General features: G+C 36.2%; 1 long non-coding RNA gene across 2 annotated transcripts in view; it reads right to left on the bottom strand.

Annotated features, from left to right (window-relative positions):
• Positions 1-1,779: 1,779 nt before the first annotated feature.
• The window catches only part of LOC112650417 (uncharacterized), a 42,623-nt gene continuing 23,172 nt past the window's right edge, over positions 1,780-21,230 (bottom strand). For both annotated transcript variants that reach the window (XR_004803755.2, XR_007401040.1), the window contains exons 2-5: positions 11,114-11,172; positions 10,731-10,764; positions 2,697-2,823; positions 1,780-2,095 (exon numbers count right to left, since the gene is read on the bottom strand). This is a non-coding gene — a long non-coding RNA (uncharacterized LOC112650417). The remainder of the gene's footprint in view (positions 2,096-2,696; positions 2,824-10,730; positions 10,765-11,113; positions 11,173-21,230) is intronic.

The following is a 21,230-nucleotide window of genomic DNA, read 5'->3' as shown; positions in this document are numbered from 1 at the left end:
AAATAATATAAAGAACTCAAATCAAGAGCAAAACAAACAAAAAACCCTCACACACACGAATAACCTGACTGAAAAAAAGCAAAGAACTTGGACATTTTTCCAAAGAGCCAACATGTATATGAAAAGGTTTTCAACATCAGTAACCATGAAAAATGCAAATCAAAACCACAATGAGATCTTTCACTCACATTAGGATGTCTATTATTAAAATTTTTTAAAAATCTCAAAGAGAAGAAGAAAACCCTGACATACATTAACAGGAATATCAATTGCTACAGCCATTACAGAAAACTATATGAAAGTTCCAAAAGCATTAAAAATAAAACCACCCTATGGTCTAGCAATTCCACTTCTGAGTACTCATCCAAAAGAACTAAGTACCTCAAAGAGATATCTACACTCTCATGTTCATCACAGCATTATTCACAATAGCCTGTATATGCAAACAATCTAAATGTCCATCATTGGATGAATGGATAAAGAAAATGTGGTATACACCTGCAATGGAATATTATTCGGCCTTTAAAAACAAGAAAATCTTGCCATTTGTAGCAACATGGAAGGGCCTGGAGATCATTATGCTAAGTGAAATAAACTAGACACAGGTAGACAAATACTCCATAATCTCACTTACGTATGGAATCTAAATAGTTAAACTCACAAAAGCAGAAAGTAGAATAGTGGTTGCCATGGTCCAGGGAGAGGAAAAGAGTACCTAGATTCAGTCATCTAAAATAAAGAAGTTCTGGTGATAGATTATATAGCATCATGTCTATAGTTAACAATACCGCATCACATATTTAAAATTTGCTAAGAGGGTAGATGTTAAGTGTTCTTACATACAAAAATAATAGTAATAAAAGAGGCAGGAGGAAACTTTGGGAGGTGATAGACAGACTTGCAGCCTTGATAATGATGATGGTTTCACAGGTTTATACTTACCCCAAACTCATCGAATTTATACATTAAATATGTAACACTTTTTATATGGTCATCTACCTCAATAAAATCGTTTAAAACAAAAAATGAAAACAGGTTAGCATGGCTATATCTATCTATCTATCTATCTATCTATCTATCTATCTATCTATCCACACACACACACACACACTTCAATTTGATAGAATTATAAGGTTTGGAGACCAATATTATGTGCAGCTCAGGGTTGATTTCCTGACTTTGCTTTTGCACAGAATTGACAACTAATGAGTAGTTGTCCTCACTACTATTTTACAGATTAAGTTAGAGGCTGGAGGGAAAAAAAAATAATCTCAGGAGCAAAGTTTTACTTGATGCTACCAATAATATTTTCTGATGCTTCTTTTCAGGGGAAAAGGGAGAAGTTATACATATTCTCCATTTATCTGATGTGGCTGTGCTTTCACTATGTTTCAAGCTATTTCCTCCAACATATTTCCTTGGTGCTGTCTTGATCTAACAAGATAACACAGAGGGTATTTTAACCATTGATATGGACCTAGTAGGGTGCCTCCTTTATATAATTACTTTTAGGTTGCTCAGAGGGCTTCCATCTTTGACACTTTATTTTATCCCGGCAACGTTTTTGTGGTATTCCAGCTAGAATGAAATTCCAAAACCAAGAAGCCCAAACATTTCCATTTTTAGAAGAAGCATCTACGACCAGCTCAGTGACTTTCACAGGGCTAAATCCAACAAATTCCTGGGACCAGAGTGCTCTCACCAACTCAAGGTCTATTTTTGTGACACCATATCATTAGAGAATTTAACTGCAGGCAACAAAAACCAATTCTGGCTACCTTCAACAAACAAAAGGAATTTATTGGAGGAATATGGCATAGCTGAGAAAAACAAAGGAAAAGCCAAAGAACAAGGTCAATAAAGGGAAGGAACAAAAGTAGTGCCAGTGATTGGGAAACAGGAACTAGTAACAGTATCTCTCAGCTACTTTCCTGGTGATGGAAGCACCAGTATCAGTTCTGGTCATTGTGTCTATCTAAAGTATGTATTTCCAGGGATTTATTTCTTGAAATTGCTTAAAAGAGGGAAAAAAAGGTGGGGCACATTTTTCTGACAACTGGCATCAAAACTGCATCTCACAGTAAAGATGTTAGACCTAAAAGGGAAAACAAAACAAAAATTAAAAAAATAAACCAGGTGCTGATACAAGAAGGAAAAAATGTATGCTGATTAAGTTAAAATAACACTTGCCCAAAGCAAAATTAACAGGTAATCCTACACTATCCCCATAGAGTATTCAAAGTTAACAAGGTTAAGAGGGAAAAGAGTTAGGAAATTAGAAAAATCACTGGGAATAAAACAGTAATGACAATTGTCATTATGATGCACTTTCCAGCATACGATCAGTTTCAATATATACTAATAATGCTTGGCACAAGCTGTGAGTACAATTCAGATTCTTAGCATCAGAACTAGAATAATGGGGGGGGAATATCATTAATCCAGGGAAGTCTACATTAGTGAATTGTCTATTTTAGAATATTTATGTTATTGTTAAATACACACATTTGATTCAGATCATAATTAATAAAAGTCTAAATTTTTCCTGTGATATTTAAACAAGGCCCAGAAATGTTTTATAGTATTAACAAGTAATACACTGCTAAAAAAAAACAATCTTTCAAAACCAGTTAAAACATTGAAACATCCCAAGTACGACTTAAACACTTTATGTGTCTTAACCCACTACTACTTACAATTCTATGACGTAGGCTTCATTAGTATCACCATTTAATGGATGGAGTTACAACATCCAGAAGTAGGTATCATCATCATCATCATCATCATTGTTTCAGACAAGAAAATTAAGATCACAACCAATAACTGGAAAAGTACAAATAATGATCTGGTAATGATTTTCAATTTAACAAATGTTTAAAATGCCTGTGTTTTTTCCGTCTCAAAATACTTTAGAAATCTTATTAACACTGTTATTCAGCTTAGCAATCTATTTCTTTGGGTGACAAGAGTAAGTAAACATCAGACAATCTCTTTGGAAATTGTCCCAAATCAAGAATCAGCAAGGTCAGAGGTAATGTATTGCTGCATTTGCAACCACCACCTAAACCACAGCACCAGAACAGATATAAAAAACAGTTCACATTTATTATAAAAAAATAAAATACAATAAAATAAAATGGGAAAAAACAGTTCACAGAGAGAAATACTGTCATCTAATGTCATAAAACAGTGCAAAGAAGGAATATTCTTGTCAAAGTTTTGTGGGGGGTTTTCCAGTTAATATAACAGTATATCTTTAAATACCACTGAGTCATCTCTTTAGAAGGGGGTTTCATCTGAGTCATCATAGCTAACAAATCACAAATCCTTAAAATTTAGAACCAAGTCTAAGGGCAATTGTGTGCCCTCCTGAAAACTTGGGTGCAAGCGAGGCTAAGAAAGCAGCTGTGAACTGTCATTTATTGGAGCTGATAGTGTTTGAATTAGGAGAAAAATCATATTCTTTGGCAAAAGTTCAGGAAATAAATTGTACAGAATGCCTTTGCATAATATCTAGTTTTTGAAGTGACAGTGAAAGTTGTAGAACTTAATGACCCTCAAGTTAGGTTTCTTAGAATAGTGCCCTCTTTGTAGGATCTTCATGGCTAATAGTTGTGGGCTTCAATCTGTTAGCCAGTGAATAAAGCACTGAATACCAATTATTTACCACGATACTGGTGCTACTAGCAATGCAAAGGACATGATTGTTTTCTACAGATGGATCATGTCTCCCATCAAAAGTTTTCAAGTATATAATTGGGTATGCTGGATTTCATTTAATGTAACTCTTAAATGTCCAGCCTTTCCTTGAGAAATACCCATACCCGATCTCACACACAGTATTAAGGGACAGATAGAGGACACTAATAAATAATACAGAATATTTGTTTGGAAAGTTATTTTTTACCTCCAACAATCAGTCCCTGCTTTATCATTAAAGCAATGAGGATCATTAATTCAATAACATTGTAACATAGGATGTTCTTCTGGCAATTTTAGCCAACTTGAAAATAAAGAATGATTTTACTGCCAATGGGTACTTTTCCTTTTAATTGTAAATATTTCAAAATAAGTCATGTAGTTTGTCTGAGTGCCAAAAGCCTACAGACCTTGTGTTTTCTTTTCTTCTGTTATTTCATTTTTGCCTTTAAACCCTCACTGTGCTCCTGACATATAGTGCATTTCAAAAAGTGTTGATAAATGAAGATAGGAATATGAGGACACAAGAATGCATAGGTAAACACTCCAAACTTGTTATGCTCACACAAGGATCCAGTTCAGAGACAGGATGGTTGTTTTTCAACTCTCACTCCCATTTCAGGTAAATCTATTCCTCAGTAAGAGACTATTGAATAGTTAGAAGCTGCCCAATTTACTGGAATGCTCTATTATAGTGGCTGAATATTCTTATCTTATCCTTTTACCATCAAAATGTATAATAGGAAATATCACATTAACTTAGACATAAGTAAGCTCATGTAATAATCAGTGGAGACCACATCAATCTTTTCTTTTTTGCCTATACTTAACAATTAGAGAATTCAGATATATAAATTAGTGGTTCCCAAAAGGTGTTCCCTGGGCCCCAAGGAGACTGCCTCAGCAAGTCAGGAAAAAACTGAATATATGGTATCTGAGCTTCTCACAATTACCATCCCTCTCCACCAAATTTCAGCCAAAAAAAAGTAACTGTCTTTCATATCTTATATATAACAATCTAAATAATGTTTGGAACAAAAAAAGGGATACTAAAAATTGGCAATAACTTATCTAAAGGAGTTCTATTTCCTTAGTAGCAAAGTTGAACAGTCATTTATTACAGTGTTGTGGCCACTTAAAAAATTTTGGACACCTTTCTGGAAAATGCCTTTAGATAAGATGGTCCAAACTTTTTAGTCTCCTCTGATGGAAAATATTCAACTCTTGAAAGTGGACAGTCTTATAAAACAATTTATTCAGACTCATTATGATGTTCAAGGCAGGAGGTTAAGCTGAATAATTAATATGTTTTATCAAATGTGACAATAAAACAATGTGATGTTCTATTTTTATATGGATGATGCCAAGGAAATGTTGGAAGATGGAAAGGATATATCATTTGATGTTGCTTGTATATTTATGCAGATACAAATCTTGAACAGGAGTGTTTAATTATGTTTATATACCAAAATATTCTAAGTCTTTGTTTTTTAACATAGGTGAGAGAGAGAGAGAGTTGGGAGGTGGGAAGAGGGGGAAGAGGGACATTCCTATTTCCTTCTCAAAAACTAGAAAGAATTTAGCATATGTTCATTAGTGAAATACACAGTGAGGAAAACTAATTCTATTTTTCCTTGAATGGTCCTAAAAACCCACTGTATCTTGCCAGCGGAATCTTAATTTCACTGTACATGGTCAAGACCATAACTAATGACCCTCAGATATAAAAACAAAGTGAATAAGAAGATTTGCTATGTGCATTTGCTGCCAATCCCACAGGAATTTAACAAATGAAAAGCAATTTTTAATAACAGAAAAGTTAGATATGCTAAGGCAGTATTTTAATTATTAATCTGGGCTTTTTAATAATGTGTATTATTGGTAGCTCCCATTTTTTGAACCCCTACTCAATGCCATGCAGTGAGCTTCACATACATTGTCCCACTCAATCCCTACCACAAACCTTCCCTACAATTACATGGATTCTAACTAATAGAGACTCTTTAAGTGAACCTACTTTGATTCTTCCTTCATTCAGGTCTTTGTTCTAATCTCACCTTCCTAGCCTGACATTCTCTTTCCTGTAAATGTTTTCATTCACAGTACTCATCCTTCCCGAAAAGATTATACATAGGTTTCTTGGTTTCTCCATTCACAGACGATAAGCATTGCATTTTTTTCTCTATTTTGTTTACTACTGAATTTCTAGTGTAGTTAATATAACAGTTTAACAGTTTGGAGCCCATAATAACTCTTTGACAAATATTTGTTAAGTTGATAAGTGGAGGGGCATCCCTGGGTGGCTCAGCGGTTTGGCGCCTGCCTTTGGCCCACGGCGCAATCCTGGAGTCCCAGGATCGAGTCCCACGTCGGGCTCCTGGCATGGAGCCTGCTTCTCTCTCCTCCTGTGTCTCTGCCTCTCTCTCTCTCTCTCTTTCTATGTCTATCATAAGTAAATAAATATTTTAAAAATTGTTTTAAAAAAAATTGGTAAGTGGACATAGATTCCTTTCCCCTTCAAAATCTTAGATGTTTTTACTGTATCATACTTCTTCACAATTTCACAGATATTATTTCTAAAAACGGCAAATTCATTTCTGCATATTACCCTGAAATTCTTATTCCCCAATCATTGCCCACCCTGTTAATACTACAAGGTAAGAAAGCTAGCTCTCCACCTGGAGGGCAAGATCACCACCAGGCAGCAGAAATGCCCTGCTGGTGTAGAGAACCAGAACAAGGATTGCAGAAGCCAGCTGCTCCCTGAGTTCTCCTCAGGGTTCACTAGGACTGAGAAACTACCAAGGGAAGTTGCCACATGATAAGAGCAGCACCTGACTACAAAGTTTGGAAAGCACACTCCTAATAGGTGAAAAAGGGGAATGGTAAGCACCAGTCTCAAGCTCACCAGTATCATAATTCTAACCCACCCAACAGATGGCAGACCAGGCCATCTGTTGTTTCCTTTCTAAGAAATAATTTTTCTCTGTAAGCAAATCTTTGAGAGACATTAAAGACATGAAAACTACTTTAGAAGACTACAGAGAAAAACTTTTAAAGGAGGAAAATGAATTCAAAGGAAGAGACAGTACAGAAATTTAAAACAAATTGAAAAAATAAGTAAAATATACTTAAAACAGAAAAGGGAACATATTTGCAACATGTAGCAAGATAATTAGACATTTCCAAAATGGAAATGTTGGAAAAGCAAGATATGATTTTTGAAATAAATAATCCAATGGAGTAGCAAAATGAATATATTCAAAATTACATTACTTAACTGGAATATTGGGTCAGGGAACTCTCCCCGAAGACATGAGAAAAAGGGGGGGCAGCAAGAATGTTGGAGAACAGAAATAGCTGTGTCAAAATCCATTTAGTTGGAAAGCCAAAAGAGAAAATAAATAGTGCAGGCAGGGGATAAAATATCTGATAAAATTATAACCAAAACTTATTCCAAAACTAAAAAAGTCTTTATATTAGGCTTTAATTTGATAGTGTCCTGTGGCAGAGAGGATTTTGTTTGTACCAAACTGTTTTGCTGACCTCCTGGGCACAAAGAAGAGTATACTTTCTTAAACTTCCCCTTGTATAATTTATTGATAAATTTTCAGTATAAAAATTCTCAGAGTTGTACCATTCAAGTATCATCTTTGAAAGATATCTTAAAAGACAGATTCCTGCAAGAAGAAAAATGAATGGAAAATATTATATTGAAAATAAGAACTTACAGTGTAACTAAATAAGGAATGACATTACAACCCTTATCATATCAACACAGGACCAAAGAGTTCCTTTGGATCAGACAATACTGATCGAGAAAAATATGTAGTATGGGTCTTAAATATAATACATAACTTTTGGGCCAAGAGAAATTTGTATAGGTAATGGTAGGAAACTCTAAAAACAAGAAACACAATAAATCAAAATCATCAAAAAATCATAGAAATAAGTCCTAACATAAGTGAGATTACAGTAAATAAAACAGGCTAAATACATTTAACAGAAGATGGGGATTCTCAGTGGGAGTTTTTAAAAATATACATAAATCAAGCCATGAAAAGACATAGAGGAAAGTTAAATGAATATTACTAAGCAAAGGAAGTCAATCGGAAAAGGCTACATACCGTATGAGTCCAACTATTGGCATTCTAGAAAAGGCAAAACTATGGGGAGACTAAGAGGCCAGTAATTCACAGGGGCTATATTAGCAAGGGGAATGAACAGGCAAAGCAGAGGATTTTCAGGGCAGCAAAAATACTCTGTATGATACTATAATAGTGGATATAGGTCATTATACATATATCCAAACCTGTAGAATACACAAAACCAAGATCAAACCCTAAAGTAAACAATGAGGGATCATGATGTGTACCCTTATGTTGAGTATACGGATGATGGGGAAGGCTATGAATGTGGAGGGGCAATGAGGTGTACAGGAAACCTCTGTATCTTCTCTCAATTTTACTGTGAAACTAAAACTACTCTTAAAATACATACGCATACATGATGCTGTCCAAAAGTGGCACATTTCTAAAAGGGCAGGGGCTTGGAACTATTGGGGGGGGGGTAAGGCTTAAAAGAATGTATACATATATTGTAGTGTGCATTAGAATTTATATATGAAAGAGAGGGATATACATTCTTTTAAGCCAAATATGAACTAAAAGTTGAATATTCATTTTAACTTAGCCAAAATATAAATTTTAGCTGAAAGCAAAATCTTCCCTTTATTCTACTAGTATTTATTTAATGCTAGTATTATTTTTAATTTTAATTCCAGTATAGTTAACATACAAGGTTGTATTAGTTTCAAATATACAATATAGCAATTCAACAATCCTATACAGTATCCAGGGCTCTTCATAAGGCCAGATGTTGGTTGGTTGGTTATTTTGAGAGAGAGAAAGAAGGAGGAGGGACAAAAAGAAAGAGGGAGAGAGAGACTCATAAGTAGGCTCAGGCCCAGTGCAGAGCCTGATGTGGCCTTGATCTCACAACCCTGACATCATGACCTGAGCCCAAATCAAGGGTCAGATGCCAGGAATGCCTGGGTGGCTCAGTGGTTGAGCATCTTCATTCGGCTCAGGTCATGATCCCGGGGTACTGGGATCGAGTTCTGCATCAGGCTCCCTGCAGGAAGCCTGCTTCTCCCTCCACCCCTCTGCCTCCACACCTCATGAATAAATAAAATCTTTACAAAAGAGTCAGATGCCTAACAGACTGAGCCACCCAGGCACTCCAGACACTGTTTAAACAATGGGCATATAGCAATGATCAAAACTGACCTACGCCCTCCTACAGTTATATTCTAAAAGGATACAAAGAAAAGCATGCCCTATAAAAGAAAACATGTAAGATATCATATGGTAAGGAGTACTTTTACAAAAAGTAAACCAGAATTCCAGGAATTAAAAAGCAAAGTGGCAGGACCCAGAAGAAGAGAGGTAAATAAACATGAAGCTATCCAAGACAACATGATTCCAGACAGGAAATAGTAATTACAAAGATCCTGAGATGGAAAAATGACTAGCATTTAATAACATAAAAAGGCCAGTGTGTCTGTAATGCAACTGGCAAGTACAGATGGGTAGATAAGATTAAAACAATCATACTTTATTGCAAGGATTTTTGTTTTAACTGTGAATGAGATGAAAAAACACACAAATTTTAAGCCAGATATTTTGAAAGGTTACTCTGTCAAAGAAGATGGCAATTAAGAAGCTATTGCAATGACAAGCAAAGACGGTGGCAGATTGGAACAGAGGGATAGTGGTTGAATGTAAGGAAGGTATCTGGATTCTGGATATATGCTGATTATAAAGGAAAAAAAATGATGGATAGGTGGTAAGGTATGAGAGAATGCTGTAGGTCAGTAAAATTTTCAAGATTTTTTGCATGTTTAGTGATATGTGGAAAAACTGGTAGAGGAATAGGTCTTTTTGGAGGGAGAGCATAGTGATCCAAAGTTCACTCTTGGACAATCAAGATACTCATTGGAACCCTGCCTGTATACTTGGAAGGCATCAGAACATAGTGTCTCATCCAAATTGAGGATTTTAAAAATCAAGAGAGCGATTGTAGACTAAAAAGAGAAGATATTCAAATATTGAGCCTTTTGACACACCAATCTTTACAATTGAGGGAGATGCTAAGGAGGTAGTTAAGAAAACAGAAGAACTGGCTGGTGAAGAAGTGATTTATGGCTAACAACAATTATATAAAGCAATATTCAATCTCACTAAAAAGACATGTAAATTAAGGTAATGTGGTATTTTACAACCTTAAATAGGTAAAATAAGAGTATATCAAATAGTATGTTAGTGAATACTTGTGAAATCTTGTCAGTGGGATTCAAATATGTGCAGTTATTTTGGAGTATAACCTATTCATACTCAGTAAAAATAGAGTATTACTATGCTATCAAAGTATATATACTTTGATATAATATTTAATATATATATATATGTCTACCTGCCACCCTCCAGGCTGAGGGCATCTTGTGCCCCACAGGAAGGGGGCCACCTGGCAGCCCAGCCACAACCTCGCCCCACCCTTGGCCTCCTGGACCCCACTTGGAGGATTTGCGAGACTGGGTGTTCCTTGAGCCTCCACCCCAACTCCAGGGAGTGGTTGTGGGGAGGCAGGGAGGGACTAGCAGCATAGGCTCTGCGAACTCTGCCCCGAAGTGAGGCAGTCTGGTCCCTGCCAAGGTCTGGAGAGCAGCACAGGGAGCCGGCTCTTTTGCTTTGCCTTTAGTATTTCCTTGTTGGAAGAGTCAGATTGGCAATAAAACGCACTTGGACTGTTAAAAAAAAGGTGGGGGGGACGCCTGCGTGGCCCAGCAGTTTAGCACCTGTCTTCTGCCCAGGACGTGATCCTGGAGTCCCGGGATCAAGCCCCACATCCGGCTCCCTGCCTGGAGCCTGCTTCTCCCCCTGCCTGTGTCTCTACCTGTCTCTGTGTCTCTCGTGATTAAATATATACAATCTTTTAAAAATATATATATAATATAATATAATATAATATACCTGTTATATAGCAATCCAGGATTTGGGTTACATACTGGAGAAACAGAGATGCACAAGGAGGAAGGAAATAACATAAGGATATTAATAAATAATATATGCTATATTCATAAAAGAGGAAAAAGAATGAACTAGATCTACATAATGGTAACTAAAGTTTTAGGAACATCTTTTTTCAGAGAATTAGGTTCAGAGGACATCATTATTATGAAGATTAAATACAACAGTTTCATCCATATTTTCCAGATATACATATATGGAATAGAAAAGAAAAGAACACACATTAGATAAATGAGGGATAAGATATATAGAAGGAAGGCAAGGGAAATGGCTTGGTGAAAAATTCTGAGAGGAAATAATGATAAAATTGTATAAAGTGTTCTTACCTAAACTCATTATGATTTTGTCCCTTGAAATAATCATCCTAAATTTCTTGATCCATTTCCTGAGTAAAAGAAATAAAATTTTTAGTAGTATGCAACATTTACTGTGGTTTAAATATAAAGTTTTTCGTTGAAGGAATTTTTTTTAAAAGATTTTATTTATTTATTCATGAGAGACACAGAGAGGCAGAGACACAGGCAGAGAGAGAAGCAGGCTCCATGCAGGGAGCCCGATGTAGGACTTGATCCTGGGACTCCGGAATCACGCCAAGTCAAAGGCAGACACTCAACCACTGAGCCACCCAGACGTCCCTGAAAGAATTTTTTTAAATAGAAAGTGAAATTCTCTCTCAGTATCCTAATCATTTCATAATTAAATGGTAATAAATAGAAAATACACAATATCTTGAAGTGTGATACTTAAAATTTCCCAATCTTTTCTATGTCAAAAACCTTAAATAATTGGGATATCCAAAGAGCAAAATCACTGAAATCACTGAAAAGAGTGTTTTTTTGTGATACACATTTCCAGATATCTGAAAGATAACTTTTTATATAAAAGTTTTCTATTTTAACAATAACAGTCATTGAAAAATGCCTAATACCTACTATATTATTCTCTGCTTTCTTAAACAGAGGTCAGTGTATGGAACTTAAAATCCATTATCAATTCGTGTACTGATAACCAGTAAGTTAGTTAATAGGTCTATTTGCTGCTACTCAGTAGGATTATTCCTCTGTTACAGATTTGATTATTATCTTCTATGATGATCACTATGGCCATGATCATTCTTATTATCATTTTTATTAGTGACCAGACACTTATCTTCTACTTTTCTTCTTTCTTCAGTTCTCTTTGAACTCTAGGCCCTGTCTTTTGTTTCAAGTAAATCTGATTTCCATTTGGCCAGTAAACCAAACGATCAGATTCTCCTCGGAGTGGCCACCAGGTTTGAGTCTTCTCAGGAGAAGTGACTATTCAGAGCACCAGAATCGGAAATGGAAAAGAAATGGATGTTGCCATTCTGCAACTTAATAGCTGGGTAAGTTCAATCAAAATTATCTTCTTTAAATCTCCAGTTCTATTTCATCTTTAAAAAAGAAAAAGGCTAATAACAACACTAATCTCATAAGGCTATTTTGAAGATTAAATGAGACAAATACATCTAAAGCACTTACCTCAGTACCTAGTTCCTAAAACAGTTTATGTCCCCAATAATTTTGATACTTATTTTCAAATGTAAGTTATCAACTATGCTATTTTTTTCTGGATTCTATAACATCCTAAGTTTCTAAAACAGCCAGAAATCTGTCCAACCAATAAACGGAGATGTTCTAGGTAATTGAAATGTTGGTATTTTAGCCCTAAACTTCGAAATTTTTATGTTTTTTGACAAAATTTAAAAATGTACAGTTATCGTAAGCTACCTTTCAAGTCCTCTAAAATGTATTCACCAACATGAATAGGATATTGTAATTATGAGTAAATAAAATGTTATACTACCCAGATTTCACAAGGATGATACTATATCTTCATGAAACTATATAATTTTGAAATACTTTAGCCTAGGATCCTAAAAAGCTTTATTGCAGTGAACTCTATGTACATTTCTTCTAGTTATATACTCAAAATTATTTTTAATTTTAAAATGATACCTTCTACATAACACTTGAGAAAAACTGAAATCACAAGACAAAGATCTAATCTCAACACATAAAGGTTGGGTCTGAGAAGGAATTAGTGATGATTTGCAAAGCTGGCAACTGGGCCATCTCCAGTTGAAACTCCAGCTCAATTAAGGTTTATTTCCTCTCCACATAATCCTTAGGATTTCACAGAGGAGAAAACATGGTATGATTTTTATCAGACTTGATGCCATTCTATTGTTTGGGATGAAACTAAATTAAAATTTTTATGAAAATTTCCAGACATCTGAAATTCAAAATATCTTCCTCCAGCATTTAACTTCATAAGCAGTGTTTGTCCAAAAGTTCTTGTCGAAGTGCCAACAGAACAAAGGTCAGAGATGTACAAACAGAAAACCGAAACAAGATAAAAACGGATGATACAGCGTGCTGAACAGTCTATCTTGGGATATTTCTGGTTTCAATTTTGAGGAAACATGCCCTAATTAAATTCCAATACATTACTGATAATTTAAAAGAAGAAACAAGTTTGAAAGGGCCCATTTTAGTTCTGGTTTCCCCCAAAAAAAGCAGATCTAAGGCACAAAAGTTTATGTGTGAACAATTTCTTTGGGAATATAATCACAGATAATAGGAGTAAAACAAGGAAGTAAAGAGTGCTAATATCAGGATATAGTCATTTGCTACTAGGGGGAAACTAGTTACTCCATCCCTCAGTAATCTAAGAAGCATAAGAAATGTGTCTAGGAGCCCTCTACCCACAGGAAGAGAGAGGAAGGCATTTACCCATCTGCTTTGCTCCCTTGCACTCTAGGTTGTACGTGCACAGGTACAAAGGAATTACCATAGGTGTCCCACGATATCCCAGAGAGAAGGTCAGGACGGAAGCCAAAGGCACTTGATTCAGGCCTGAGGCTCTGAGGTGAAGTGACAATCTGCCATCAGGTTTATCCGTACAATGATGCTGGAGGCAGGTAAAGAACTGGTTGCTATAGCAGTGGTTGGAATGGACAGCATCGCCAGATGATTTAAATGGATATGCAAAAGGTGTCCACAGTATTTCCCATAGAGGAAATCTATGACTTTCCCATAAGAGATCATTACTTTTCCAATCTGTCAAGTCACCAACAGAATAGTTGCCAGGAACAATGTTCTGGGGATTTTTCTACCTGAGGAGGTTGGTAAGGGGGCAGTTAGGACCTAACCCTTTCTCTTGGAATTTTTGTTTTGTTATCATGGGAGATTATCAGTAGAATGAGTTTAGGTCCCTAGTCTTTGCTCAACAAAACAAAACTATGAGCACCTTTGTTAAACCAACCTTTAGCATTAGTTTGTCCCACATGTTAATTTATTAAATGACATTGCATTTTCACTGAAACTCTTTTGTGCTGTTAATTTAAATCAACATATTTGATATTGAATAGTTTATGTCATTTCTGAGTCACTCAGCAGCTTGGAGCAAAGTAATAACCAACCCCTACCAAGAAGAAAAATTAAATAAATAAAAAAGAAAAACAAAACCAAATAGTAATCCCAAGTGCCTCAGTTTCATAATTAATATAAACATGTTTAATCTGTTCTCAAGTGTAAATAACATCAACAGCATAGTCACAGCTCACAAATGCAATTTATGAAACAATTTAATAAAGGAGGAAAACAAGTTTATCACAGCATGCTTCATATTTCAAAAATAATAAGTTGCTATAACTTTAAGAAAGGCAATTCAGAAAAGTTACAATAGGAGAAATGAAATCAGCCTAGCTTTCCAGGAAAAATTGTAACAGTGATCCTATTTATTATGTTTTATGATACCTTTTTAAAATTTAAAGAAATTATAATTAAATATTTCTCCTCTTACTGCTTTTCTGTTAAAGACAAAAACTGTTTCAATGGAAAGAATGTATATATTCATATTAATTTGAAAGAATGACAAATTGAATTCATTAATGAAATAGTTACTATCACTATTACTGGTGATTGATAACATTTATTGGCATACTTTCAGTAAGAATTCAGCAAATATTACCTACTCCCAATCCATAAGTAGCTTATAGACTCAAATTCTTTTCCATCCTATTCCAGTAGACCACTCTAATTAGAAAACAGTTTCAAATAAAACTCTGCTTAGGGTAAGATTATCTTTAATGAATCTCCCTCTTTTTGTATGTTCTTAATCATTTTATACTTCTTTCTCTAATAAAGGACAAGCCAGACGTCCCTTTTCCTAGCTATACCCTACCTAATCAGTTTCATGCAGCTTTCAGACATCAGAATTGCCCTTCTCAAATACCCTCTCTTTAGGATTTAAAGAGATAGTTTACAATAAATTAAGAGATCTTTGTGTCAGATTAAAGATGGACACAAACTCTTTAACTCTTCTCTCATTGGGAGATGCAGTTTAATTTCCCTCCCTCAAATCTGGGCTGGCTTGTGACTGCTTTAACTAAAAGATAACAGAAGAAGTGATATTTGCCAGATTCAGGATAGTGCCAGACTGCCAGTTTCTGCCTCACAAGAGAGCTCAAGCACCACATGATGTTGAGCCACCACATATGACATTCAACTGCCTTGCTGGAAAGACTACACGAGGTCCTGAAACTATATGGAGAAAAAAAAAAAGTTTCAGCTGTCCCTGTGGAGATGCCGGCATATGAGTGAAGCCATCCTATATACTCCTGATGAAACTAGCTTCTAGGTAATTATCACCAACTGGCCCTAATTAATTCGAGATGGTGTCGAATTGCCCAGTAGAAACCACTTGAATTCCTGACCCACAAAGTCATGAGATATAATAAAAACAGAGAGACACTAAGTGCTGGCAGTTTATTTTTCAACAACAGATAGCCCATATAATATGGTCCCTTTTTGCCATATCTGACTGATCTATAGCCCAACGACTTCAGTATAACATGCAGGAGGGAGTCATACATGTTATTGCTATTTATAGTGTTTATAACAACTCCATTTTTAGAATATTTAATGGGTCTACAGCAGAGCCCGGAAATATATGCACATCTTATATTCTAACATAAAAGCTTTCATGGAAATCTCTACAACAAACTTGACAGGTACCCATTCTCTGAACATTCAAACAATAGAGATATATCCATCTTACAAAGTAAACCCAGCCTTAATTATGGAAATGCTTTTGCTGAGGGTAGAAGAGAATGATTCATAGGTCAAATGTCTCTGAAAAACTCCATGGCAGGAATTCATGAGCCACTAATGCTGTGCTATTAATCGATTCAACTGCATCACATGCTTCTTTTGGTCCAGCTTTGAACTGAGACTCTTGGTTCAAAATCATAAAAGAATGAATCCATTTGGCTAAGTTCATCTATCTTTGGGCAGAGTACTTTATGCCAAACCTTGTCATAGGCAAATTGATCAGCCTAAAATTGGCTAAGTGCCCACCCTGGGTTTATCAGCTATGACCACAGAACTAGGTTATGTGCTCTATCTAGAACAGGATTGTTTACAGTGCTAGAGTATAGGGGCAGATAATCTCCCAGAAGGAAATGTAAAGAAACCAACTATGTGAGGTACATTTCATATATTTTCTTTCACATGCAAGCCTTTAATATTTGAAAAGATTAATTACCCATACTCCATAATCTACTCAAACCTGGCTATAATCATCAGGGCATAGTCAAAAGATAAAAACTACACAAGTTTGGGCACTGGGGTGGCTCAGTGGTTGAGCATCTGCCTTCAACTCAGGATGTGATCCTGGAGTTCCGGGATCGAGTCCCACATCGGGCTCCCCCGGGGAGCCTGCTTCTCCCTCTGCCTAGGTCTCTGCCTCTCTGTCTCTCTGTCTCTCATGAATAATAAAATCTTTTAAAAAAAACTACACAAGTTATTTTCACAGAATTTAATTAAAAGAAATGTCACCCAGGTATTAGAAAATTTCAAAGGCAAAAGGGAACACTAAGGTATCACAGAGTAACTGTAGCTTCTACCCTATGACTGGGAGAATAAAAGGACAGAATTATTAGATGCTGTGGGAGGGTTCTACAAAGCTAGGACTCAGATCTCTGAAGAAAAGAGGACAGCTTTGCTGGTATTAATGTCCCAGGAGCTTGAAAATGGGAACTTCTGGGACTTGGGCACACACCTCTAACAAGGAGGTGCTCTGAGCATTGCTACATTAGTGCAGCAAAAACTAAAATACAAATCTCAATAAAACTAAGACAATGGAACTACTACTCCATTTGTTCAGGCTACTGTATTCCTATCATAGACCAGGAAATAACCATACCACACTGTAAATTTTTATTAACCTTTCAGTGAACTAAGGAATCTGTTTTTTAATATGAATTCATACTATATTAGGTTTTATCCAGACTTCGTTTAGGTAGTTGACCCTAACTCTGGTGATAGATTATAATTTATGCACACAAATATTCATGTTTCATTCAGGGCATTCTACTTCCATTTGTTTTTCTTTTTTCATTCATCTCTGTCATCAAAAATACATACTATCTCCCTCATTTTATTTAGAACTTTGTGCTCGTTTACAGGGTCCTCACCTACCCTACATCTTGACTTCTGTTTGATGATGACCAACAAAGTAGAAAGCCAGATGTTAGAGAATTCAAAAAGTTTTCAGAAACTTTTTCCATGATGTGGGCCTATCTTTTTCTTGTTCTCCCTCACTTCTCGGCAAAGCTTTAAAATATATTTGCGAGATCCTTACCATCTATCTCCAAGTCTACACCCCTTCTTGTTTATGGAATTCAGTGGTTTGTGCTCCTCTTTAGCCCTCATCTTTGACTAGACATCCTTAAATTCACATATCATAGTTATTAAAATCTGAATTTTTTTTCTTAATATCATCTAGAAAGTGAACAGGGAGAATTATAACCATGAAGGTAAGAACACACTAAACTCAGTAAAGCTAGCAGTAAGTCACGGTCAAGTGTTTGAATTCATGCAAGACTCATTTAAGCAGAGGTATTTAACATAAATGGCATAAAGGATTTCTATAACTATTTGTGTACTATACAGATACCTGAGACCACCACCAAAGATCCTAGTTTAACTGGTTTGTGCTAAGGTCCTGCAATATGTGTTTGGGGGTTAAAAAACTTGTAGAGTCTGCTACGCACCCACCCCCAATTAAAAAACAGAATTTGAGTATCTCAAATCACCATTTTCAGAAAATCACGTTTTTCATATCTAATCTCAAAAACTCCCTATCCTAATAACCTAAGAAAAACACAAATTCTACCTTGTCAGCTAGTTTTTTTTTTTTAAGCTAGTCAACTGATTTTAAGTAAGCCTTTCTATCTTGGATAATCAATGAAATTTGTCCCAAAGTGGTTCCCTATTTGACAAAGTATTAAATGGAATCATTTTTATTATTAAAGTGACTGTGTATTCTTGCTTGGTTGTTTCGTTTAATAGTTCATAAATTAATGAGTATCTGTACTAGACACTAGATATGCAAGTGATTGGAATCTGTTATTCTGTTAAAAAAAGAATAAAAACTTCTGTAGGTTAGGTACTAAATGAGAATTATGAGAAAGATACTTAACAAATAGTAACTCCTTGCCTTCTAAATACATATGGTGGGATGCCTGGGTGGCTCAGCAGTTGAGAGCCTGCCTTCGGCCCAGGGTGTGATCCCAGAGTCTCAGGATTGAGTCCTGCATCGGGCTCCCTGCATGGAGTCTGCTTCTCCCGCTGTCCCCCTCTCTCTCCCTCTTTCTCTGTCTCATGAATAAATAAATTTTTAAAAAATCCTTAAAAAATAAAAATAAAATAAATACATATGGCTAAACAGAGTTGAAATAGAAGTCTCTAACAGATGCGATATTTCCTATTTTAATACTAATGACCATATATTAAGTAAGAAGTACTCCAGAAGCACTGCAGAAATAGAAATGGCTATGATGGGATTTTTGTCCCCAAAGAACACAGTCTCATATGGAATGAAGAGCAATGAAAGACTAATCCCTTCTCAGTTATGTTTTCATGAACTCCTTGGAATTCCTTAATTTTGGAATTGTAGTTAATGTTATCTGTAAAATATTACTAATCACACTTTATCACTGGAACAACCATAATTTATTTTCCCAGTCATTTTGGGGGTCAGAATGACCACAATTGCTGTCTGACCCACACCTCTATGAAATCATTTTCATGTTCCTGAGAGAGCCTGTCCACAGTTAGGATGGTAGTTCAGGTTACAACATAATAATTAGATAACTGCATATATTTCAAAATGATCACCACAATACACACTGCCAACTGCATGCCCAGGAAGGAGGAGGACCTGTACCTGAAGACAATCCAGAGAACAATCCTTAAGACAGGCTCTCATGTGGAGCCTATAGAGGACTTGCCTGGTAGAAACATCACACAGAGGTGACACTGCACAAAAAGAATAAGGAAGGCATGCACTTCCCCATCCGTGATGTGCACAGGACACCATCCAGGTCATCCCCACAGCCCAGCACTGCCTGTCCACCCATATGCTGATACCCCAGTCCTGGCCATGGAACCTGGCTACCTTATGGCGATCCAGTGTTGAGTACAAGTGGTTGATGGCACATACTGTGTTCCTCATAGGAACATATCCTGCATGGGGCCATGTATTGGAGGAGTCCCAAGTGGCCAGCACCCCCATCTTTGTTGTGAGGGCCTACCTACCAATCAACAATTCTTTTAGCTCGCTACCAACCTTGAGGTCCGACATGAACAGCAATGCCTTTTGCTAGTACATGTTGGACCACTGGCACATCCTGCCTGGAGACCCCTTCCACAGCACCAGCCAGGCAGTAGAAGAGGTCCAGAAGTGCAAAGGCCTTGAAAAGGCATTGCAGCCCCTAGCAACTTCAAGAACAAATTAGAAGTAGGCTTCCCAGCAGCTTCCACCACCTCAATGGGAGGTGTGCCCACCAACCCAAACATCCAGCACAGCAACAAGCCCTCACATTCTCTTCACAACACCTGGAGACTGTCCAGACACAAGGTGCTCTACCTGATAGGCCCATGGCCCAGTCCATGCCATTATTCAACATTAACACTTGATACTGTTTATTTTGCTATTTACTGCAAGATTTCAGGGGCAACATAAATGCCTTCACAGCAGGGACTTAGTGGGCTGGGGGGTGGTGCAGAGAATGGGACACCCAATACTTTTTTCCTTATTTCTTCAGAGGTAAGTTCAAATGTCCACCCCAAAATTTGAAATAAACACAATAAGAGGTTTAAAAATGGAGTTTCAGGGGTACCTGGGTGGCTCAGTCAGTTAAGTGTCTGCCTTTGGCTCAGGTCATGATCTCATGGTCCTGGGATCCAGCAGAGAGGCTCTGTGCTTAATGGGGAGTCTGCTGCTTCTGCTCCCTCTTCCCTTCCACCACCACCCCACTCTTACCCCCACCTGTGTGCTCTATCAAATCTTTAAAAAGTTTCATAAAAAATGATGTCCATTTACAATGAAACTAAACCTATAAAAAATAAACTTTTCTGCATTCTATTTTGTTTTAATGTATTCTTTAGCAGGTTTATGACTTTTACTTTTCAGGTCTTAAAGTCTTCTTTTGCTCACTTCAACAATTTAAGAGATTAATAAGGTGTCATCTTCCTAAAAGCTATTTTGGTATCTACTTTAAAAAAAAAAAAAAAAAAAGCTCTCAACTTTGTGGTTTCTAATGATTCAAATAAATTGTGAGCTCTGCCACTCACCATTCATCTTCTAAAAACTTTAATAAAATGTAATAATAATGGGAAAAGCAACAAAATAGCTAATTAAATAGTTGACTTAAATATACCAGACCCACTTCCATTCTTGGCCTCACTGGAGCCTTACTAGCAAAATGTGCGCTCAAAGTCAAACATTAAGTCAAGGAAATGTCTAAAGAAACCCACAGGGTGATCTGGAGATTTTTTTTTAAATGCATGCTAAATATTTCTTTACTGTGTACTCTCTGGGAGGAGTTAGACACAACAGGATAATAAAAGAGTCCATGGGTAGTACTTTAGCATTTACTTATTCCTCTATCCCTCTGACTCAATCTTTTAGTCATCATCAAAACCTTGTTGGTGGCAATTTAAAATAGTACAGCCACTTTGGAAAACAGTCTGGCAGTTTCTCAAAATGCTAAGCAGAGTTACCATATGAATGCAAAATTTCCATAAGAAACAATTCTACTCCTAGGATTCTACTCAAGAGAAATGAAAACATATGTCCATATAAAAACTTGTACACAAATGTTCATAGCAGAATTATTCATAATAGTCAAAAAGTGGAAACAATCCAGATGTCCATCAACTGAAAAATGGATAAACAAAACACAGTGTGGCCATACAATGGAATACTGGCCTATAAAAATGAAGTATTGATACTATGTTACAACATGGATGAACCCTGAGAACCTTAGACTAAGTAAAAAAAAAATGATATGAAGTTTATACAATAGGCAAATATATATTGAAATATAGCAGATTAGTTTTTACTTCCGTT

The sequence above is a fragment of the Canis lupus genome, chromosome 11, assembly GCF_003254725.2.
Source record: "Canis lupus dingo isolate Sandy chromosome 11, ASM325472v2, whole genome shotgun sequence".
NCBI classification, from domain to species: domain Eukaryota; kingdom Metazoa; phylum Chordata; class Mammalia; order Carnivora; family Canidae; genus Canis; species Canis lupus.
The sequence above is the reverse complement of the archived record's forward strand: the minus strand, read 5'-3'. Positions and strand labels throughout refer to the sequence as shown.